At 39.7% G+C, this 25,742-nt stretch overlaps 1 protein-coding gene across 6 annotated transcripts in view; it reads left to right on the top strand.

Moving 5' to 3' along the window:
- The window catches only part of B3GALT1 (beta-1,3-galactosyltransferase 1), a 440,470-nt gene that overhangs the window by 14,853 nt on the left and 399,875 nt on the right, over positions 1–25,742 (top strand). The window contains exon 1 of one of the 6 annotated variants that reach the window (XM_089660301.1): positions 446–626. The exons of the other annotated variants lie outside the window; for them this stretch is intronic. The gene's annotated coding sequence lies outside the window, so the exon portion shown is untranslated. Of the gene's footprint in view, positions 1–445; positions 627–25,742 lie in introns of those variants that run through there. 6 annotated transcript variants of the gene reach the window in all.

Raw genomic sequence — 25,742 nt, forward strand, 5'->3', positions numbered from 1 at the left:
AAGGCTGAATTACAGGCGTCCCCATAAATGTTCTGCACTAGGAATTTTACCTTTGGTGAGATATCACCAAAGGCTGCTGCATATCCAATAAGAAGCTGGAGTGTTGCAATGTTCCTATTACAACACTGGGACTGCTCATATGATATTGGTATGAAGGTCCTCTTACTTGGCACTTTCTTTCGACAACTGTGGTAGTATAGAGACATCTACAAATCAGGAAATGATTTGCAATAAGACATGCATAAAATCCTTGCAATGTATAATTTACCTGCAAATGATATATTTTAATTAAAAAAATTGGACTTTCACTTTAAATGTATTATTATACTGTGCTGACAATCTCTACACATTGCACCAGAAACAGCTGTTGGCCAGGATTTAGCAGCTTGTCTTTACACAAGGTGACTTGTGTATCTGACTCCAATAACTATGAAGAGATCAGTGAGTGCTGGATTGATCCTTGCTGTCCCTGAATACTGTTTACCATGAAAAATTGAAATTTATTATCAAGATTTTGACCGTACAGTTAGGCTTTATTGCATGGTTGGAAAAATTGAAGAGCCATTACAATTAATTTTTTTCTCTCCGTTTTGGATTTAGTGGGGCCGACCTTGATTCTACATCAGGTTTGTACTAATAAATAGAACCATACTCTGCACAGTTAGGAGAGAGCTCAGTTCATCAGTCAAGCTGCCATGGTCATGGGTCTCTGTATAATTTTATTGAGTATCTGCTAAGTAACAGATGAAACAGCAGAAGAACATAGGGAAAATTGATTTAGACCAGTGGTGGTCAACTTGGTAAATACAGTGGGGTTCACATATCACAAAATAGGTTAGCTTTTGTAAATGTATTTCTTTGTTTTTTTTATTTGAATGATACCTATAAGATATTAAAATTACTGATCTACCCTTTTATGTAAACATTTGTTCTTCTAGAATGCTATTTTGAAGAGTTTCTCCCAGCTACTTTCAAAATTGGATATGTGACAATTAATTTAGAGAAGCTTTTTTTCTACATATCAACGCACACAGGGCAAAGTAATCTGTGTCGTTCACGCATTGAATGCAATTGTCACCCAGAGCATGTATAATTATTGGGAGCTGGGGATTAATAGGGAGGAAGGATAAGTAATTTAAATTTTTTATTGATTCATAGTTTTTTTTATACTTCGTTTGTTTTACTTTTTTTATGAGAGAGGTCTAGATCAGGCAAAGGGAGACCAGATTGTTCCCCTGCAGCATTGGATCAGTTAAAATATTAATCTGTTTCTTACTAATGTAGTAATCTGTTGCTGCAGAGGGAGGCAGGATGGATCTGGATGCTGGAGTCACTAGTAGTACCAATGGCATCACGATAGCTGGTTTCCAAAGCTAAACCCCACTGAGAAATGCAGGAGCCACTGGCTGGTTTTCCAAATGGTTCTGGTACCAGCTGTGCTTAATACCTATATTTAGGTCTGGAGCATATCAAGACGTGTGCTGGGCACCATTGACTTAGATTTTTGTCAACAGTAGCTTTTCTGATCTGCTGTGCTTAACCCGTACCATACCAGGCTCTAAATCTTGCCTTTCACCAAAACTGCCCTATAGTAACAAGCTTCTTTGTTATTATTGTCTAGTACAGTATGGAGGAATACAAGAAAATTTCTTGTTACTAGAAGCAACAAAATTAATTCTTCCATCACCTACTTCCATCAGGACTTTAAAAATTACTAAAATACACATTAGGCTTGATAAACGGGGTTTTCCATTTTTAGGAATGCTACCACATTTACTGCTTATTCCTAGAATGGCTGTGGATCTACACTATAAATTCGGAAAATTACAGCCTTCTCTGTGGACAGAAAAAAAAATGAAGAAAATAATAAACTATTATGTTGTTCTCTGGTTAGAGGAGGTAGAAGTAATTTGTACTAACTGACAACCCCTTCAACTCTGTGTTTGGTGTCATTGTGGTTATACATTTTGTCAGGCATCTTATGTCACATACTGCAATATGTCATAGTTGAGTAAAATTAGAACAGGAAAAGAAGAAAAAAAAAGCTCAACTCCAGTTATTCACTGTGTGGTAGACATATTGTTCGTTGTCATGATATAGTGGAATGGGTGGGATACGCATACTTTTCAAAGAGTTTCAGGTAACAGTACAAGCCGTACCGTCTAAAATCCCTAATTTTTATTTTACCTGTTGGGACCCTTTTTGAATCTTAGACTTTGTTCATGTACTACTGGTTTACATAGCTGGTAGTTACCTGCTCTGGCATGATGGAACTGCAATGGGTGCTGCAATATTATTATCAATTAAAAAAAAAAAACATAGTTATACAATTCAGGTGCGGTCTATAGACGTTTGTATTTTGGCAAAGTGAAGTTGATGAAAATCATTTATCCTCATTTTGGTCTGTGTTCTGGTGTGCTGCTTCTATATATAAAAGATACAATTTTGGGTGTATTGAAAAATAAATTATAATATTTGGTGACTCACAGTTATCAATTAGCAATCATTTTTCTTTCATGAGAATTGGTATGAAGTTCTTCAGTTTTTGTAAATCGGAACTATAATCTCTTTAATCTTCCTACAATAACATCTATCAGATGCTCAATGCAAACAATCTTATGAAGTGTGTTAGTATATTAAATACTTTGTTACTCTGAATAGTATGTAATTATGTACGTAAATGGTGACTGGCGTATTTATTCAATACCTATGTAGGCTCTGCTTTGTCCTTGTATTGTTTGGCGCTGTTGTGTTTTCTGATCCTCTTGTAAAACTGCAAGTCTACAAAACAGGTTTGTCTGATTGAAAACCTATACAATAGACTTTTTTATTCTCTAATGTTAAATACCCTTTAAACCCCTGGTATCTGAAAATCAAGAAATCCTTTACCTAGGCTTTAGGTGAAACCGGTGGGAGTGAATCCTTCTTTTCTTTTTTTCATAATTCATGTTAAGGAATGTTTGGGGTTTTATTTTTTGGGGAGGGGTTTGACAATAATGTCATTCATCCTACTGATTCATGGAAAGTCTGCATTTTAATCATAAATCCACTTTATCTCCAGGGGTCATGCTGGTCTTTGCTACACTGGACTTACATGTTCCAGATCAGTAAATGTATATTATATAGGGAGCGCTTGTTGGAGCCCAACCTCTGTAGCTGTAGGATAAAGGTGCCAGATGGATATCAGGGATGGATGGATGGGAGCAGTAACACTGAGGCAGCTCTTCTTAGAGTGGAAGCAAGGCTCTAATGCAGTAACAAGACAAAGAGAGGAAGGCACCTCTAAGTGCAGTATTGACAATTTATTTAATAAACAATGGATAAATTGCACTTACAAGATAAATAGTTAAAAAGACTCATCGTGTGGACTCATCGAGTGGACGGCTGGATGTCCAGGTGGGACATCCAAGCCGTCCAGCAGCAAACTCTGGCTATAGGATCAGGAAGTAGAGTCCAGGATGTGCCTGTGCATCAGAATGAAGCTAGGAGAGCAGAGTCAGATGTAGGAGGTGAAGGAGGCGGTAATGCATTTCAGAGCATGCTCAATAGGCTCCTTCTTCAGACCAGAGATTAGAAAGAAGCAGAAGGGAGCACTGGTAAGGCAAGTATAAGAGGGTAAGGGAAGCAGGAGCCCTTCTCAGAGACACTATCACTTTTGCCTGCATGAGCAAGGTCACAGTGGGGTTGATTTACTAAATCTGGAGAGTGCAAAATCTGGTGCAGCTGTGCATGGTAGCCAATCAGCTTCAAACTTCAGCTTGTTCAATTAAGGGGGATCAGGAAGGAATTTTTTTCCCTGCAGGATCAAATTGGATCATGCTTTGCTGTTTTTTTTGCCTTCCTCAGGATCAACTGTGGGTATAGGATTATAACTTTTTTTTTAATGGTTGAACTGGATAGACTTTTGTCTTTTTTCAGCCAGACTAACTATGTATCTACCTTGGGGACTATGTAAGCTTTGACAAACAAAAACCTGGAAGCTGATTGGTTTCTATGCAGAGCTTCAACAGATTTTGCATTCTCTAGTTTTAGTAAATGCCTCATTATTCCTTAAACACATGCTAAGGGTTTTTATAACACTATAATGTACATACAGCCTACCATTCTTCTCTGACTTAGGCTATACATACTGAATACTGTGACTGGAGAGGAAGCAAACACACTGAGAATTTCTTACTTCAGCAAAGGGTATCTAGAATAAGCTCATTATTGAGAGATGCATCAGAGGCCTTCTGGCTTTAGTATTTTCCTATTCATTGACCTGAAACATGTATGCTGAGGAGTACTTTTTAATTGGAATATTTTTTTTTGACCAATGACTCTGTAAGTTTTTCTAATGACTTTTTCTAAAAGTGAACCTGTGCCCAAATCATACACATTAATATATTCACATATTCTAAATTAGAAGTAACAGTACTTCATATCATGCCCTCATTTGTCTCTTCATCTATAACAGGGGTGTCAAACTGGCGGCCCTCCAGCTGTTGCAAAACTACAAGTCCCATCATGCCCCTGGCTTTGGGAGTCATGCTTGTAACTGTCAGTCTTGCAAAACCTCATGGGACTTGTAGTTTGGCAACAGCTGGAGGGCCGCCAGTTTGACACCTGTGATCTATAAGCACTGTGGATAAATTAATATTGAAATTTCAGCATACAAGCAGTAAAATCTAATCTGTGTTCTCTGCGAGCAGATGACAGGCTTCCAACCTTCTAATGTAAACCAGCAGGTGTTTCGAAGCTGTTAGAAACTGACTAAAACTGATTCTAGAGTCTTTGGTCTTGGTTTTGTGAACAAATTACTTCACATACAAAGCAGCTAGAGACGTCAGGGATTGCCTATTTTAAAGCTCTTTTACTGCTGGTTAAAAATCTGTAAATAATTAAATGTCCAAAGTCTAAGCACAGATGCACTTTAATGTGCCCCTGTCGGACATTTATAGGCTGTAGCCAACTGTTGCCTGAAATAAGAGCTAGTATTTCTTGCCATTCCATTGCTGCATCCTCCACCAGTCTCTTTGGTATTGAACCACGGATGCCTGTGTCCCCTGCTTCTCTTTGTGGTTTGATCCTTCACCCTTCCATCACTGCTTTAAGCTGTAATGACATACCACGCAAAGGAAGGACCAACAAAGTACATCAGGGGACACAGAACTCCAACCTTCCTGAGAGTTTCAAAAGCCAAAGAGACTGGAGAAGGCTGAATTTGCTGAAGGCAAGATACAAGACATTCATAGGCCAGTTTATTACCTCTTCTATTGCAAATAAATTTTGGCTACAGTTTTATAAAATCTGACAGGGTCCCTTAAAATCCAACTCTGGGAAACCTGAAAATTCCTCATTGCAGTGCACCTGCATTGCAAGTGTTATCTGCTCATTTAGGTCTTTGAGGTATGGAACAGAAGATTTACTTACCTGATCCTCCATTCCTCCATCTTCTCCACGTTTCATTATTCTAAGGTCCTGACATCATCAAAACATAAACATGGTCTATAGCCTTGCATTGGTTGTGATGATTCCAAAAGGATAGTCCACTGCCAGAGCATGAGCAGAGCCAAGGGGTTGGAGGATTAGTAATTCACAGTTCTCTCCCCTAGACTTAAAGTGGAATTACACTGCATCTAAGCAGCATAAGCCAAAAAATGCAATTTAATTCATTTTTCATTTTCAAAGCAAACTCGCCCATCCATGTCTCCAAGCTTTATTTTGCTAGAAAATAACTTTGAAAAACATCCTCCTAGCAATTGTGGCCATAGTCATCTTGAGTAAGGGTAGATGATTCATGTAGCATTTACTTCTTGGAATCCATCTGCCCTTAGCTCAGGCATGCAAGCAGAAGGGTGTGCTTAGCTGAGAAAACCTCTCCTGAAGACTCCTGGGATGGATGACATAATTTGCATAGGCATGGAAACCAGGAAGCAATTAAAGAAATGTAAAAAAAAATGTTTAAAACAAGTAAATATGATATACTTTCATATCTATTTACTAATGCTAGCAGCATAAGGATTAAAAATAGTCACTGATGACTAAGAGATTGAAGTTCTGCTTTAAGTGAGCAAGTAACCCTTGCAGTGTGGGCACCGTCCCACTACAGGGGGGAATATTCTGATTTCCCAGAGTTGGACTTTAAGCTGAAGTTTTCCTTGAATCATTTTGTTGGTATATTATACCACTAATGTTCTTAAATAAACAGCAAAGGCACTTTAGACTAAGATGACACTTCTCATCAGGAGTCCAACAACTTTTTCATCAGCTAAAAATACAGGATCATTAATTGTCTTTGTGCTAAAAGCACTCTCTGCATATTTTAAGCCTATGTTTTGTTCACTAGTCCCCTGATTTACACAGTTGGCACCAGCAGAAAATTAGAACTACTCATGAAGAAGGTGGGATTATGTATCTCTTAGCAAACACTTCTAATAATAGTGCTCTACTTCACATCACTCTGGAAGACATCCAGCGCTTGACAATGACTTAGAGGCAGAAACATCTAGTAAGAAATCATCTCTGAGCTCTGCTCAGTTTCTTGGCGTCTCTGTAGAAATCATGGTTTTTTTTTCTCTTCTTTTGCTATATATATATATTTATGGCCAAAAATATTAGCACCCCTGTATTTCTGTCAGATAATGCACCACTTCGCCCAGAAAATTGTTGCAATTACAAATGTTTAGGCATTCTCTTGTGTGTTTCTTTTGTTTGTATTGGTATGACCCAAAAAGTGGAGAGACGAAAAACGAAATCTGACACATTCCAAGCAAAACACCAAAAATGTACTGGACAAAGTTATTGGCACCCTCAATTTAATATTTGGTAGCACACCCCTTGGAAGAAATTACTGAAATCAATCGTTTCCTGTAACCATCAATGAGTTTTTCACCTCTCTACTGGAATTTTGGAGCACTCATCGTTCGCCAACTGCTCCAGGTCTCTCAGATTAGAAGGGTTCCTTTTCCCAACTGCTGTTTTGAGATTTCTTCACAGATGCTCTATGGGATTGAGATCTTGACTCATTGCTGGCCAGTTCAGTACTCTCCAGAATTTTGTTTGAAACCATTTCTGGGTGCTTTTTGACGTGTGCTTTGAGTCATTGTTCTGCTGTAAGACCCATGACCTCTGACAGAGACACAACTTTCTGACACTGGGCCCTACATTACAGCCCAGAATTATTTGGTAGTATTCAGATTTCATATGCCATGCACATGGTCAAGTCATCCAGTGCCCAAAGCAGCAAAGCAACCCCAAAGCATCAGTGAACCCTCACCATGTCTGACTGTAGGGACTGTATTCTTTTCTGTAGCCTCCCTATCACTCTGATTATGTCCATATTTTTGAGCTCAAAGCGGTACATTTTTTGCATGGAAATATGTATTTGTTTATTGTAGGCCTGTAGTTTTTAGGAATAACTAACTGGAATCTGTCCGAACAAGAGTCTCATAAACATCCCCGGTATGTTACAATTTGAAACACGAAATCATAAATTATAATTTAATAAATAATCATAAAAAATAATAATATAATATAATCAAACCAAAAACACTGAAATTAGAAATAGAGCGCCAAGTTCGCATATCACGGAGCAAAGTCGCAAAATCGTTTTCCCCACGAATCATTATCACTCAATTCTGCAAGTGGTTCTAATTTACTATCGCTGTTTTCTAGCCGGTCTAACACCGCTTTTGACCTAAAGGGACGCTTTTTAGACGCCATGGACATTTCTCAGTTTCCAGGCAGAAAGAACAGTAAAAATGCAGGCAGGGCGCAGGACAAAGCACTAGGGACAAAATGTGTGTGAAATGGTTTGAAACAGTAATGTTTTACTATGTGATTTTAGTGAATTTAGTGAATGTCACTTTTACAGCTTTCAAATTTCCCGCCAGTTCCATCCCCCGTACGTCCCGATGTTGCAGGGAATGGAACCCAGAAGACAGATGCTGGCATCGGCCGGAGGACATTGCAGGGAACACTGCAGGAGGGACATCGCGGGAGCGCAGGACAAGGTAAGTGAAGAAGAGATCCCAGAGCAGCGCTCCATTGTATTCCTGAGTGTAGCTCGGGGTTACTGCTTGTGGTACTGAAACTTTACCCCGAGCTACACTCGGGAATACCACCAGGGAGGTTAAAGGCCTCATTGCTTTTTCTGAAAACAGTAGAACGATGGGCTTTACCAAAAAGCTGTAATTTTGTTTCGTCTCTCCACAGCAAATTCTCCCAAAATGATTTTGGCTTCCTCAGGTAAATTTTGGCAATCTCCAGTCTGGCTTTTTTTGTTTCTGTGTCAACGGTGGGGTCCTCCTGGGTCTCCTACCATAGGGTCCATTTTCATTCCGATTGCAACGTATAGTGTGAGCTGACACAGTTGTACCTGGTGCCTGAAGGTCAGCTAGAATTTGTTTGGAAGTTGATTGAGGTTCTTTTTCCAGCGTAATTCTTCAATGCAATTTTTGATCAAGTTCATCTCTTTCATCCACGTTCAGGGAGATTAGCTACAGTGCCATAGGCTGTAAACGTCTTGGCAATGTTGCGCACAGTGGACACAGGAACATTAAGATCTGTTATTTGATACAGGTGAGTTTAATTAAAAATTACAAGAGTATCAAAAACGTGGAATGCAATTATTTCTTACAATTCTGATAAGGTGCTAATAATTTTGTCCAGTCCATTTTTGGGGGGTTTTGCTTGGAATGTGTCAGATTTGACTTTTTGTTTCTCCACTTTTTTGTGTCATACCAAACAAAAGAAATAAACATGAGAATGCGTAAACATTTGTCATTGCAACAATGTTTTGGACAAAGTGGTGCATTATCTGACAGAAATGCAGGGGTGCCAAATTTTTGTGTGTATGTGTGCGTGTGTGTGTACATATATATATATATATATAATATATACAGTATATCACAGAAGGGATTCCACCCCTCACATTTTTTTAAATATTTTATAATATCTTTTTGAAAGGGTTAACAGTTTTCCTTGAGAAATTGCAGAAGTTATTATTCTGTTGCATTTTGTTATGATTAGCCATATAGTAGTTTACTGAGATCTTTTTACTGTATTCTGATTGGTGCTTTATGGAAACTGCCTGAAATATGCAGTGTTATCACTTTTCATGTGACAACACTGAAGAAATGACACTTTGCTACAATGTAAAGTAGTGAGTGTACAGCTTGTATAACAGTGTAAATTTGCTGTCCCCTCAAAATAACTCAACACACAGCAATTAATGTCTAAACCATCAGGCAAGTACCTTTTTCCTGGCAACCGCCAAACCCAGATACGTCCATCAGATTGCTTGACGGAGAAGCAAGGCAACCGCCAAATCCAGACATGTCAATCGATTTGCCAGACAGAGAAGTGTGATTTGTCACTCCAGAGAACACATCTCCACTGCTTTAGAGTCCAGTGGCGGCATGCTTTATACCACTTCATCCAAAGCTTTGCATTGTACTTGGTGAAGTAAGGCTTGGATGCAGCTGCTTCAGCAAGAACCAGCCAAGATTCGAAACATGTATGTGCAGGCTGAATGTACCCAAGTTGATCAATTGATCAACTTGGGTACAACCAGCTTGCCAATTTTACATAGGATTATCGCTAGCACCTGGTATAGCCGCTAGCAATAACTACTGTCTTCTCCCGACGGGGACGGCTTCCCCTACCTGGGAGAATAAAATGGCCCCATGGGAGAGATTCCCAGTGGTCGCAGGAAAGAAATTTGCTCCGTGTATGGCCTGCCTAGTTTAGAGGTTGGATAAAAGGGATACTGTACGTAGTTAAATAGTACATCTATATATAAGATTAAAAATTGCGGAAAGAGGGACAGAGGAATTTGCTTTCAAAAAAGCGACAGTCTCCCCTAATGAGGGACAGTTGGGAGTTATAGTGAAGGGGAGGGGTGTCAATTAGGAAAAGTTCTGCCTTAAAACTTGTTCTGCCCCCCTGAAAACATTCAGGGACATTGACTTAAACTGCAGCACTCAGAAGCTGGTGCAGCTGTGCATGGTAGCCAATCAGCTTCTAACTTTGGCTTGTTTAGTTCATTTTTAACAATAAATCCTGAAAGATGATTGGTTTCTTTGCAAAGCTGCACCAGATTTTGCACAATGCAGTTTTAGTAAATAACCCCCATTGTTTACAGCAAATTCTAGCTGAGCCACAGATGTGCCTCTTACACCGATTTTTAGTTAACGCAAAATATGTCTGCCTCATACTTTGTGGGTTTGTGGCCATGCCACAGGTATATTTGTACTGTGATGTCTTCCAGGTGATGGAACATCTCCATGTTCTGCTTAAGAGGTGGCAAGTGCATATAGGTGGCATTTACCTAATGGTAAATCCAGGCCAGTCTGGAGGAGAAGCTGGAAGTGAAAGCAGTTGTGATAAATAGCGCAGCTATGATGCACAAGCAAGCAGGTCAACACAAAGACAGTCCAGTTTTTTAGAAAACAATGACCTACTGAGGGGAATGAGACTGATCCCATGCTTGTTGCAATGTCTTTCTTTTTAAAAAGGGCTTTGAAAGTTTGTTGTGTATGGTCATTTATTTTTCATCGCCCTCCTAAATGGTATCTACCATGACTTTGTTGATATGTAGTCAGTACCAGCTCAGGCAGATCCTTGGTCAGTAGTGAGAAACATGAAGAAATTCTTTGTTCCTGTAATTCTGGACAGCTTGGATGTTTATGAACATTATAGGACAACTAGAGGTCAGCTTTGTGGCAGCTGTCTTGTCTTAGCTGGTGTTGAAATCTTTAAATATTTAGTGTGCGATTTTAGTACAGTTATAGCTCAGAGTTCTTGAACTCCTGAAATATATCTAAATCCAAGAACAAAATGTTAATGTTTTTCAGCTTACCAGGCGTTAGATGTGGTGGCTGCATTTGTTTTCTTTGAGTACAAGTAGATTTGTCGAATGTGTAGGGATGTTGGTATAATTGTCTAATGCTTAGGGATGTTGGTATTTAAAATCAATGTATGGGTCAACCTGGTGTATTAAAGGGAATCCATTTATTTTTTACATTTTTTTTTCCTTAATTATAACTTGGTGATCGTGTCGGTAAAACAATTCCTGTGCTAAAGTAAACCCACTCGCTCACTGTAGTATCTATGAAGTAGTAGTTATTTTATCCTAGTACAGGACTATAGAACAGGGGTCTCCAAACTTTCAAATGTGACAGTTTACTACCCTTCAAAGTTTATGGGGGCCGGACTGTGGCCAGTGGTGGGAGTAAACCATGCCAAAAGGGCCAATTACATCAGTGGTGTCAGTAGAGGAAGAGGGCCCCACTATTCGTCTTTCCTCTTCTACATAACATGTTGAAATCTTGAAGTATGGATACCCAAAAAGTAGCCAATATGACTCCAAGCATTTCCACTAACAGTCAATACAGAAGAAGAACTTTAAAGGCAAGACTAGCAATCTGTACTCTTCAGATTGTTGAGCAGCTGCAGGCAGAGCAAATTCCTTTACAGTTTAGCCACCAGGATTCCACCAATGTCCATCATTGGCAATTTCTACTCAACTCTCTAGGACACTCTTCAGCAGCAAAGTTCTTTTCCCTGGTGCTCCAGATTTACTTCTCCTGGGTGTACCCTCCAGCCAGACAGTGCAAGCTCTTCAGGCCCACTTTGGCTTCATCTTCCCCAGGAAGCTGGCTTTGGAGGCAGAGGCCTCCAACACAGCCTCCTCTCCTAGCAACAGCCCAGGAAGCAAGTACAAAAGATGCTTCTGGAAGGTCGCTCCAAATATCTCTATTTTTCCCAAGCATGCACAACTGGCAATAAACTTCCTAGTGGTTGGCCAGGGAAACATATATTTTTTTAATTTAATATTTTTATTGAATTTGGTAAGTTATACAGATAAAACAATCCGCGTTGTGTATACAGAAAAAGAACAAGTGGAAAACAGTGATCAACATTTATGTACTGTACGTTCAATAAACACAATAGGACAAAGAAGTAAAGATGTGATGTTGTTTATGGAGCGCACCCTGGACCAAATCAGAACAGAGGATCTCAATACTACATAACATATAACGTGTGAACAGACTAGACCCAAACGGTCAGCTGGGAAAGAGTTGTGTGAAGAGAAAGCAAAGGGTGTAGGAGAAAGAGGGAAAGGGGAGAAGGAAAATCAGGAAAGAAAGATAAAAGCCCATACTAGAGGAAAAAGAGAAAGGGAGGAGGGTAGGGAAGGGGAACCTGTAATAAAAGATGTTATATTGAGCGCGACTTAAATACAAAAAGTGTATCGATGTGTATACACAAAAACGTTAATGAGCAGCTGGTACACCGAAAAGGTAACCAAGTAAAACCTCCAAATCGAACATATATATTAAATAAATGGTGCAGCGCTAAATACTAGAGCACAGTTTATACACACAATATATAAACATGCATGATATCACTCTAAGGGTGATCAATAAATACAAAAGTTCAATGTAATAGTGCGGATCATGGAGAGATCCCAATTCAAGGTGAGTGGACGTCCTGATCCAAGGTGTGATGGTGGGTGTGATCACACAAATAGGTGAAAAACGCACTCACCAGATGTGCGTTTAATATACGCAATATGCAATCCTGCGTCACCAGGCCATAAAACGATCATCAGATCCCAGATCAGATTGTACCCAGATCACCATCCCGGTTCCACAGAAGTGAAGTCATCTGAAACCGCTACCAGGTATCACCACCAGGGTCCTGAGTCCTCCAGATGGGCACTGCGAATGATAGCACTCACACAGAGTGCCCAATAAGAGACCTCATAGCGTGATACTGCTTTAGATGCTTTTATTCAGGGTTGGTTGGTGTGGGGTACATAAAAGATTAACCAAAAAGTTTACTGACCATATGCATTCCTAGGTGGTTAGGTGTCCTGCTGCTGCTGCCCTTCTGACGCGTTTCGTGCGATGCACGTATTCATAGGGTCCAGGGCTAGTAGTAGCCCTGGACCCTATGAATACGTGCATCGCACGAAACGCGTCAGAAGGGCAGCAGCAGCAGGACACCTAACCACCTAGGAATGCATATGGTCAGTAAACTTTTTGGTTAATCTTTTATGTACCCCACACCAACCAACCCTGAATAAAAGCATCTAAAGCAGTATCACGCTATGAGGTCTCTTATTGGGCACTCTGAGTGCTATCATTCGCAGTGCCCATCTGGAGGACTCAGGACCCTGGTGGTGATACCTGGTAGCGGTTTCAGATGACTTCACTTCTGTGGAACCGGGATGGTGATCTGGGTACAATCTGATCTGGGATCTGATGATCGTTTTATGGCCTGGTGACGCAGGATTGCATTTTGGGTATATTAAAAGCACATCTGGTGAGTGCGTTTTTCACCTATTTGTGTGATCACACCCACCATCACACCTTGGATCAGGACGTCCACTCACCTTGAATTGGGATCTCTCCATGATCCGCACTATTACATTGAACTTTTGTATTTATTGATCACCCTTAGAGTGATATCATGCATGTTTATATATTGTGTGTATAAACTGTGCTCTAGTATTTAGCGCTGCACCATTTATTTAATATATAGGGAAGGGGAACCTGACATGGGGTCCTTTCATGACCGGGAGGCAATTAATTAGGAAGGGCAAAGGAAATCAAATGTCATGAAAGAAGGTGAGGGTGGGCATAGGCAACCCAAGGGTTCCAGATCTTACTTCTTTTTTTTTTTTGGCTGTTGGTAAGGGTGGGAAACATACATTTATAACTCAGAATTATTATACCATCTTGCTCTATTGCCAGGGACACTCCCCAACAGCAGGCAGAAGCAAACCATAATTTGGATCTGGGAAAAACCAATCAAAAACAGAACTAATTCATAGCTCAGGCTGACTATAGCCTAGGAGTGACAATAATTTAAAGTGACACTAAACCCTGTATTCTTAACTCAGAAAGGTACCTGTTTATGTAGTTTTGTTGCCTCATCCAAATCTCCACCAATTTTTTGGTATAATAAAAAAAATTTTAAAAAAATGTATTTATTTATTTTTTCATACTGTCACCAGTCAGTGTCCCTGATTACCACCATGCCAGTTATATGATGACGCTGTACTGCACTGGTGACAGTATGTAAAAAACAATTTGTGAAAATAATTTTTTAACTTTTTTCATTTTCTGAAAAATTATGACAAAAAAAATACAACTTCAAAAAACTTGGACTGTCTACTTTGCAAAAAGGGGTCATTTGGAGGATATCTGTACTGTTCTGACATTCTTGGACCTCAAGAAATTAGATTGGCCATCAGTACTTCAGGATTGATCAATTTTCAGATCTATACCATAGTTTGTGAACTCTATAACTTTCCTACAAACTAAAAAATACATCCTAATTTGGGTTATTTTCACCAAAGACATGTAGCAGAATACATTTTGGCCTAAATTTATGAAGAACAATTATTTATTTGCAAACTTTTATAATAGAAACAAAGAAAAACATGTTTTTTTCAAAATTTTCAGTCTTTTTTTGTTAATTTAGCAAAAAATAAAAACCGCAGTGGTGATTAAATAACACCAAAAGAAAGCTCTAGGTGTGCGAAGAAAATGATAAAATTTTAGTTTGGGTACAATGTTGTATGACCGCGCAATTGTCATTCAAAGTGTGAGAGCGCTGGGACCTGAAAAATGGCCTGAGCAGGAAGGGGGTAAAAGTGCCCGGTATGGAAATGGTTAAGCTAGGGACACCCCTGCTTAGGACAGGGACCCTACACATGTACAAGGGCCGGATTTGCTTTACCAAACCATTAAATGTTGAGTTCTGCTCATTCGGCACTTGAGATCCTCTCCCTAGTGGTTTCTTTAAATGACCACTACATTTCCTTGCCCTTTCTATAAAGCTTTAAATAAACATAGACAAAATAAATACAGATAATTCAACGACTTTTAGCATATGGCTTTGTAAAAAAATTTTTAACTTGTCAGAACTGTAGGAAGATTAAGTAATTGCTACTGGTATTATTTAGTAAAGAAGATTGGGTGTCTTCCAGAAATATATTGGGTAAAGATTCGAAAACCTTGTGCTAGTGCCAATAATAATTTATTGTTTAGAGCTATTTCCAGTTCAAGAGAACGGAGATCCAATTTGGATAAAGATTTAGAGAGGTTGTTTTTAAATTCTGATTTAGAAAAATGATTTGAATAAGTATGTTTTTACGGTTTGACTTGTGAGATGGGGGTGTTGAGAAGATTGACAAGTAATCAAGTCAAATCTTATAATTAATGTAAAAAAGTGAAATTGAGTGAGATCACCTAATATATCCATGTTATGTAGATTAAAATGAGAATACAGAAAAGAAGCAGATACCTGTCATTTTTCATTTGTGAAATGGCTTTATACTAGTCGTCCTGCCATCAGATCTAATTTGTAGTTTTACCTGCTAAGTATTTGTATTTCTGTATTTAAAGTCCTGCGATTTATATCACCATATCTCATATCACAGCCCTGTCTGGCAGGAGAGAAGATCCAATGTTTCTCTGCTGCAACTCTTAAAGATTTCCTCCAGACCCCAGACTGGACAATGAAAGAAGAAGCAGTATACTAATGAGCTAATCTCATTGTCACTCTGCTAACTGCTCCTATCAGCATGCTTCTTGCACTGCAGCACAAATGCTGGTGAAGAAGCAATTAGAAGTAGGCAGGTGCAATCTGCTCTCTCTACTGCAGGTGGAGCTCAACTGCAGTGGCATTGCGCAGGGAGACGAAGTCTAGAGGAACTCGGTTCCTCTATGGTTTCCTAGATCACAGTGGTGCAGGTATATGACTGGATGCTGATGCCCCATGTGACTCTGACAGCCATCTTGGGTCAAGCAGAGTCTATTTAAGACTCTGGCTTCCGGGTTTGGTGCGCATTTTGTGTATGGCTAGAGTAGGGACAGACTACCCGTCTGGCAGGGGAAGTGCTTAGCATCAGGGAGGGGGTCTAGAGTAGTAGGGAAAGTGCAGGAGCACACTATCTTATCTGGAAGCCTCCCCACTTAGGTTGGGACCAGTCAGGCCACATTCCATTCTCAAAACAGATGCTGTCTGTACACCTGATGCCTACGTCTGCTGGCACATTGCTGTTTTATGCTGTGAGTGATCCCAGTCAGGTTGCTTTCCCACCAAGCTTGTTCTGTATTGCTGAATTTCAGTTATAATGTATTCCAGCTTCTCTGCACTGAGACTCTGAGGGTTTTTCTGTCTCTGCACCCACCCACAGTTGTCTCTGTTGCTCCTTCATCAAGAAGGACAGAGAATGTGTTCCTGGATGAATTACCAGGTGAAATGAAATACAGAAATAAAGAAAGCCTCATAGAAAACTAATGCAGCCATCTCCACTTTTGTTGAACAATCCCATCTGGGTGATCAATGTACCGTATTTTCCGGCGTATAAGACGACTGGGCGTATAAGACGACCCCCCTACTTTTCCTGTTAAAATATAGGGTTTGGGCTATACTCGCCGTATAAGACTACCCCCCTCTTCCAACCAATCACGGCAAGCAATGTACCAGTATTTTCTGTGCACACTGTGCACACTGCATACAAAGCCTGCTTGGATTGGGTGGGTCAGCTCTCCCTGCCTGCCCAGCCCTGCCTGTCTCCAAGATACCATAAATTGCACAGAACTGCCACAGACATTATAATATTAATAATTACCGTATCTCATAGAAGTTAAGGGGACAAGGTCGGATGCAGCAGTACCATACCGGTACTTCCGAGCTGACACTTCTGCACATGTCTAGGGCAGCAGTAGACGATCAGTGATCACCATTCCTCGCAGAACTGCATGAGACGTCGGATGCAGCCGTTCAGTGCTCGATTGATCGTGACTGAAACTGTGACATGCGCAGAATCACTGTGTATCTCTTCTCTGCATATCACAGTTTCAGTCAAGCTCAATCGAGCACTGCTGCATCCGACGTCTCATGCAGTTCTGCGAGCTACGGTGATCCGCGATCGTCTACTGCTGCCGAAGACATGCGCAGTAGCGTCAACCCGGAAGTACGGTAAGGTTTCAGCACAGCACCCGGCGTATAAGACGACCCCCGACTTTGTAGACGATTTCCAGGGGTTAAAATGTCGTCTTATACGCCGGAAAATACGGTACTTTGCAAGGATTTTAACAAATATTGTTGCAGATTCCTACTAGTTTCCCCTCTGAAGAAAAAGCTGTTTGCTTATGTGCAAAGTGAATCTGAATTGGAAGAAACTTTTTCAATATTATTCAGCTGATGCAAATGACGAAAGTAGCAGAGTCATCATCCCTTTAGTATTAAATAACCCTTTGGGGTATCTCACCAAAAATCTATTTTTTGTTGAAGAGGATTCCTACAAATAGACTTGAATATTAGTGCATATTTGTGGGAAAATCAGTGAACCAACCACACAAGCAGGAATTGACATTTCTGGGAAAGTTCTTTGCACCAACTGTGTACAGAGCGCCTCCAGATTGCCGTAGTGCATTGAATTTTACACACAATTGTACCACTATGGATTGAAAAGGAAAGGTCATTTTTAATAACATTCCATTGGAACATGGCTTGTGTAGCAATTGTATTGCTATATTTTTTTATTTGCTATTTGTTTTTCTCATGAAAGTGGAATTAACCTTTAAGGATTGGTAAGCTGCAGGATATTACTTTTTTGTTTTTGGATCGAATACCGCTTTAAGACATCAGAATGATGTTCCAAGTACAAAGCACGATGAAGTTATTTATAATTTATTATATTTTTGTAACACTAGCCTTCAAATGTGCATAACACAAGTGTGGCTCAACAAAACTGCAAATCTTTTGGCAGGTAAAACTGTGAAAATGTATTTCAGCTGTTCATTTATATAGCTGTTAGCCTGGGGTTTTACCTTAGGGTACACAGAATATGCTTTCTGACTTTATCACAGCTTGTTTTTTTCCCTTGTTGTCTGGAATTACTCTTTCACCCTCTTACGCCTACAATCTGTATATTAATGTTCTGCCGGTGCCAGGAGAACGCTAATTAATGTTTCTGCTACATTGCAGCTGAGTGCTCCGGTGACAGCACTCAGTGACGGGACTAGAAGTAGCCTTGGGTACTGCATCAGAGATCTGGAACCATCCTGTGAGATTTCAATTCATGTGATCACCATGACTTGTAAATTAGTGGAATAACAATAAAACAAGGACCATTTTCTACTTTAAAGTGGTTGTAAACCTTGGACATGAAATATGAACAAAGCATATCCCTCTATGATGTGTTTTTGTCTAAATGTGTACTTGTCTTAATTCATTCATTTCTTCCTGCTGTTTTGTTTCTCTGGTAATAGCATGAGTCACTTCTGACAAGTTTTCCTGACACCAAGAGAAAAATGGTGACAAGGGAGGGACTTTCAGCAGATTGACAGCCTCAGATCTGTTCTTGGGAGCTGTGTGGAGGGGGGGGGGGGGTGGTCACATGCTTCCAATCAGAAATTCTGCACACTGGTATATACCCTTTCAAGCAGACTCTGCAATACATAGGGATATTTGGTTCACACATATTGAAATACATGTTTAAGCTGGCCAACTGCGTCAAAGTAATCCCTCTATGGCCGGTCCTACTCTGCTCTGCCTACGCAAATGCTACTGTGTACACAATGCCAACATAGGGCAAAAGACACAATGGGGAGAGCTACAAGGTTCAGGTCTGGCTACTTTCTTCCAATCAGCTCTCAGAGCTCTCCTCACTGAACTCTGCAGTATGTATATTCAGCTCAACGCTGAACATTGAACAGCTGTAGAGAAGACTGCAGATAAACAGGTACACCTTATGTAGGAGGATTTTTTTAATCTCTTTGTATCACCTGAAGCCAGTCACTACTAAGGGTTTACAACCACTTTAACCCTCTGGTTCAACTCTGGGATCAGATAGCCTCAGGTCCTTGAGAGCAGATCAGGAATTGCTCTGTATCATTCCTGATCATGTGATCACCATGAGCAATATTGGTTCTGTGACAGTGCAAGGCCCTGCCACGATGTAAGACTAGGTAATGAAGGTAGAAATTTTACAGGATTTACATTAAGGCTTAATATGAAGATCCAGAGTGTTTGTTATAAGTAGTGAAAGCTATGCTTTAAGTTTTTTCTGGGTTTGGGAATTTAGGATCAGGACTTTTAGCTTGAAGGTTCCAACATGTTTTGGGTGGGACAGGAACCTTCAGGCTAAGTTCACACTATAACGAACAGCTGCTGATGCGCTTTACTGCTCCAACAGCTGTCCGTTGCCGGGTATGGTGGGGTGGCAGTGTGGTGCGCAATTTAGTGCATCACACGGTTCCCTTTTTTTCGTACAAACTTTATTTGAAGTGAACAAAATGTACACTCCACAATGCGCTGCTGTACAGTGCTGTGCTGTGTGCTGAGATAAAATGCAGCATATCTGCATTTCATCGCAGCATGCTGCAGCACAATCCTAGACTGTGCTGCAGTGTGAATGGGATACATAGGAAACAGTTGTTTCCTGTGTGTCTGTGTGGTGACAGACATTTTACAATACAGTAAAACGTCTGTCAGTACACACTGGGCTCCATTCACAGAAGTAGATCACATGTTAAATTTAGGTGTTTGAACACATTTGTCCTAAATATCACATGTGATCCTGAAACTATTAGTTCACTATACCAATTTGTGATATTTACCTCAAAACACTCAAGATGCTCAGTAAGTACCACATGACAAAGTGAAAGTCAATTCACAGATGGACATAAATAATTAAATGCATGAGGTAATTAAGTAGTGGTCTAGACATACGATATTTAAGAAATGTAAAAATATAATAGGCAATTTTGAGTAGTTTCTGCCTTTTTGGTTCTCTCAACAGTAATGCATAGAAACCGAAATATGGAAATATGGAAATCATTTGGGTTGATTTACTTAAAGAAAGACTAAAGACATTTTTTTTTTTTTGGATAGAGTGGAGGTGGACTAGAAGACCTGTCAGGTTTTTATTGTTATCTGTGCCGCAATTAGATTTACCCTCTCTACCATCCTGTTTACCATTATCATTGAAAGTGAAAATAAAAGAAAATCCCAATTTATGGGCTGTGCCCAGAAATGTAATATAGGGGTCATCTTCCAATGGGGACACAGATGGCAAAAAACACTAAAAAAAAAAACCCTGACAGGAGTTATAGCCCTCCCTTACTCTATCCAAAATGGAAAAAAAAGGTTTTGCCCTTAGTTCTCTTTTTAGGATAAGTTCACCCATATTCATGTCCATCACCTGCTCCCGCCCAATCCCCGCTTTGACAGCTAGTGGGGTATCTTCTCCCCCCCATTGCCCCCCCTGCTAGCTGTCAAATTTTTTTAAAACATGGCTGTGTGGGGCTCCACCCACACGGCTGCATCTCTTATTCACTGTCATCTGTGAATGAGTGATTACAAGTCCCAACACCCTTAGTGGCTGTTGTAGTTTATTAATTCTTGTCAGAATACCTGCTTGGCCATACATCCTGTACGGCAAGCAAATATTCTGACAGGTCTGCAGGAGACCTGCATGGCATCAGCGATCTGCTGATCACTAGTGCAATGGTTTACAGGCCCCTGCAGACAAACAGCATAAATGCACATTTTTTTACCTGCAAAAAAATGTGCATTTATAATTTTTTTTTATAAAAGGTGAACTTCTCCTTTAAGGCAAACAGACTGTGCAATTTGCGCCAGAGCTTAGTACATCAGGTAAAGCTTCACTTTACAATGAATACCCAATCACATGCAGTCACAGCATGTTTTCTAATACATGATTGGATGATGGAAGTCAGCAGAGCTCCCCCTCATTTACTAAGCACTGGAACAACTTCCCTTGCAAAGTGATCACTCTATGTATATAGTAAATTAACCCAATTACATGTAGTCAAATATATTTATTTTGTCCTGTCATTTTGCCATATTTTTAGAGACTTTGTGTGTATACAAGCATATACGTTATTTGCTGAAAAAAAAAAACTCCCAATCACTCCAAACATAATACAATGTACATGCATATCACAATGGTCTAATCCCTTGTTAGAACATATGTCATATATGTAGTCAGGATACTATACTTTTTCACAATTATTTTTAGAGATATCTTTCCAATGACAAGTTCCCACTGACATCATCGATCTTTTTAGCTATCTATAAGGGGGAAATCCTTCTCAGCGACCACAAGTGTAAGGAGCATGCTTCCCACTGGCCATCACACTAATGTATAATGAATTGTAGATGTAGTCATTTTTTTAGAAGGGGTCTCCTAAGACTGGAAAGTTATTTCCAGGGTTTGTCTGTGTTGAAAAGGCTGAGAAAGGCTGCTTGAAAGTGCAACTAAAGGCAAAATGTTATTTTTCATTTTTCACAGTTTTGTTTTTTTTTACCATCTGTGTCCCAATTGGAAGATGTCACCTCTATTACTTTTGTAGGATTTTCTTTTCATTTCACATTCAATGATCATGATAAACAGGACAAATAGAGAGGGTGAATCTCCCTAATGGGGACAGACAGCAGTAAAAACCATATAGGTCTTCTAATACTTCTCCACACTATCCAAAACTAAAACAAAAAGTTTTTCCTTTAGTCAGTTTAGTTATAATTTAAGTAAATACAAAATATCTTTCTAAAAGTCAAATATTGAATGAAAATAGTATAAAAATAATTCACACATATGTATAAATACCCTTCTACCAATAAAAAAGACAACATTGTATTTTCTATTGGTGGAAGGAGGTATTTATATATGTGTGTCATTTTTTTTATATTATTTTAATTCAATATTTGACATTCAGAAATATATTTTGTATTTGCTTAATGTAACTTGGTTGTTTTTGATACACCACATGTGTCCTGTGAGAGCAGCTTCCCTGTGCCTGGTATTCTAATCACCTTTTTTCTTGTTTTATTACATCTGCTGCAGGGACAGCACTGACTTAATGAGTGGACATATTTATACAGTTTAAACCAGTTTGCCTCTTTATTAGCAATAAAAACTGACAGGGGTTCTAATTCTTCTCCACTGGACATCGCATGAGATAAAATACAGCATGGTTTTATGAGATAAATACACCATATTTCGAAAAAAATACCAGTATTTTAGTAGCTTTTTTGTGAATGCCAAAAAGCTTTTTGAAACACTCTGATCAGCATTTTACCGCATTTCTGAAAGTGGTCAATACTGCTTTGTGAATGGAGCCCTTTGTGTGAATTAGTCCTCAATCCTGTGTCCAGGTTTTGCTGGATGCCTGCAGCCTGTGTGAGTACACGTGTGCAGGTTTCTTATAAGTCAAGTCTTATGAGAGCTCAGGGCAGTTGCTGCCATTCACAGTCGCAGCCGTTATCTGATGATAGTGGTATGCTCCACCCGGGAGAGGGGACCCATCTTGGGAGACGAGGCCCTATGTTGGAGGGACTTCTTGCCCAGAGGACTGGGAGAGTCAGGACAGCTACATGGTTTCGGGGAGACTGAGTAAGCTGAGGTGACTAGCGAGTCCACGGGGGGGAGGCAGGAGGAAGTTTCCAAGAAGTGTGAGAGATCCCTGGGTGCTGAGGGAACCCTATCTGGAGGCCAGGAGAAGGCCCGTATAGCAAGGTGCTGATAAAAGGCTAAGTTAGGCTTAAGAGCACATGGCCTGGAAGATCAATGCAAAAAGCAATGGACCTGCTGAAGTGTAGCTAGGGGGGGTTAGCATTTTCGGCTATTTGTCATTTTGCTGAATCCAGGGCCCCAATTTACAAACAGAACTTTATTAACTCAATACAGTTTTATCTTTTAGTTTTGTTAAAAATTTTGTAAGTTATATTAGGTTTGTGTCAAGTAATAAGGATTTTCGTGTATTTGCAGTGAAAATATTGTTTTATTATTTTCGAGGGGGAGCCCTGTCAGGCTGTATGGGGCCCTGTAATGGCAGCCCTGGCTGAAGCTGCAAAAACCCTGTGTAAGAAACTTTGTGACTTGTTCATTATGTTGAACTTTGCTTTGCCTTTTTCCATAAAATTGGGCTGCCAAGCCTTTTAAAATGTAGTTCGGACTGACGTGATCTAACTTACAAGCTCATCTACCACAAGAACTTATTCACCCCATAGCACAGTTCACAAAAACACTGTCCCTCCGCCTGCATGCCGCCTGTCTGCTGGAGCAGATTAATGTGACTTTATTTTATTAATGTGGTTTTCTAGCCCAGTTCACCAATTTTTAACTGAGTTTTCAGCATGTTGTGAAGTCATTCAGGGGCCATTTACACTGATCTGCTTCACTACAGTGCTTTACTGTGCAATATTTTTCTAGTTGCAGTTAGGCAGCAAAATAATATTGAATGTACATCAATGCACAACAGCGCACATTTCAACAGATCTGCATCCTTTTAGTTAATGCAGCAGATCGCAACTCTCAGTATATTGCTGTACATTGACTAGGTGCATTTGTGAGCAATTCAGAATGAATGTTGCTGCAACGCAACACACTAAGTTGAATGGAACAGGGTGCACTGTAGTAAAGTGTGTTATCAAAACACATCAGTGCTAAAAACTAATTGAAATAAATCTCCAACTATTTAATTTGTATTTCTCTAGAGCTTTCCTGTGTGCAGACTCAAAGCATGTGGGATGTAAGGTCTCCATCTTGGGCACACTCAGTTGAGCCAATCCATTTAACAGCATTTCTTTGGAGTTTGGAAGGAAATCTGAGTACCCAAAACAAACCCAGTCAAGCAAAGGGAGAACAGACAAACTCCATTCAAGTAGTGTCCTGGTTAGGATTCGAACTGAGGACCCTAGTACTTCAAAGCAGAAGTGCTAACAAGCTAGCCACTGTGCTGCCCAACGTCAGAAATACTTTATTAAGAATATACATGCATCATACATACTAGGGGGAGTACAACTGGGGGAATCAATGGTGGAGAAGGATCTGGGTGTTCTGGTAGATCACATGCTTAATAATGGCATACCATGCCAAGCTGCAGTTTCTAAAGCAAGCAAAATCCTCTCTTGTATTAAAAGAGGTATAGACTCTAGAGAGATATCATATTACCCCGGTACAAATCATTAGTAAGACCTCATCTGGAATATGCAGTTCAGTTTTGGGCACCAATTCACAAAAAGAACATTGGGGAGCTGGAGAAAGTACAGAGAAGGGCAACCAAACTGATAAGAGGCATGGAGGAGATCAGCTATGAGGAAAGATTAGAGGAACTGAATGTATTCTCTCTTGAGAAGAGGAGATTAAGGGGGGATATGATCAACATGTATAAATACATCAGTTGTCCATATTGTGAACTTGGTGTAGAGTTATTCACGTTGCGGTCATCACAGAGGACAAGGGGGCACTCTTAACGTCTGGAGGAAATGTCCAAATACGAAATGGTTTCTTCACAGTAAGAGCTGTGAAAATGTGTAATAGACTCCCTCAAGAGTTGGTTCTGGCCAGCTCAGTGGATTGCATCAAAAAAGGCCTGGATTCTTTCTTGGATACACAGAATATAACTGGATACTAACATTTATAGGTATAGTTGATCCAAGGAATATCCAATTACCTCTTGGGGGATCAGGAAGGAATTTGTTCCCCTGCAGGAGCAAATGACATCTAACACTACTTTTTTGGAAACTTACCTTTTAATTTTTCAAATTTGTGGTTTCCCTGAAAGCCATAATGACACAGCCCCAGCCACACAGATGCCTCTGGAATGTTACTGTAGCCTTCAGAGAAATCTCATACCTAAACTGCAGTTTTCTCATAACGTGTCATGCCCCTCATTTCTCCCTGAGATTCTGGGGAAAGGCTTTTTTCTATTTTAGCATATGGTATGGTGCATGTGCAAGATGAAGTGCATCACAAAGAGGTTTGTTTCATAGATTGGTGGGGGGGGGGGAAGCCTCTTTAAATTCTTACTCTTCTGCACTGTTTTTTTTTTTTTTCTTTTGTCATCTTCCAGTAACATGAAGAAAAAATCAGAAGTACAGTTCTTCAATATGCCACTTGCTGAATATCCTGGAGCGTCTACTTTTATAGATGAAATGATTTTTTTTTTAATCCTGAGCACATTAGAGCCATTGAACTCAGGGCATGGTATGATTAAAAAGCATAATCTCTTGAAATCTAAAATGTACACAATTATTTTTAGATTATGTACTGGTATCATATGTATCAAATTCAGCATGTATATTGTGTCCCGGTGATTAGAATAAATAGAAGAAAGTAGTGATATTCATTCATTTCAATAGTATTAGTAAAGGAGAAAAAAAATGTGCATTAAGCCAAATGCGCATTTTTATAACTTGGCAGTTTACTTAAAATAAAAATGCATGGTATTTATTCAAGCTATTTATCATAAAAGATATGTCCTAAAAAAGAGTAACGCCAATAGAAATTCGTGGCTATATACGCTTGTACTCATGTAAGCTTTGATGAAAAAGAGCATTGACATGTACACCAATACAAGCATGTACAGCCATGTTATGATTCGCTTTATGAGCCCTCTGCAACTCCCCAGACGTGAGAAAATGACAAGAAGTTTACACTACAGCTCCCATCTACAAATATAACTCATCTGCGCTTAGGTGTAAAAACCCCTTAAAGTAGAAGTTCACCCAAAACCTAACTAACTCAAAACCTACCTGAAGCCACATTCTAAAAGTAACCTATCTAGCCCTGTAAAGAAGAAATCACTATACATACCTGTCCTGCAGCTGATTCTGTCCAGTCCCTGTCAACAATAGCTTCAGTGTGTAGGCCTGTGCAGGAGAGGCAGCCGACAAAAAAAAAAAAAAACCCATAGTAAGTAAGT

Source organism: Staurois parvus, unplaced genomic scaffold (genome assembly GCF_062004578.1).
Source record: "Staurois parvus isolate SC_StPar_1 unplaced genomic scaffold, SC_StPar_1.0 ptg000031l, whole genome shotgun sequence".
In the NCBI taxonomy this organism is placed as follows: domain Eukaryota; kingdom Metazoa; phylum Chordata; class Amphibia; order Anura; family Ranidae; genus Staurois; species Staurois parvus.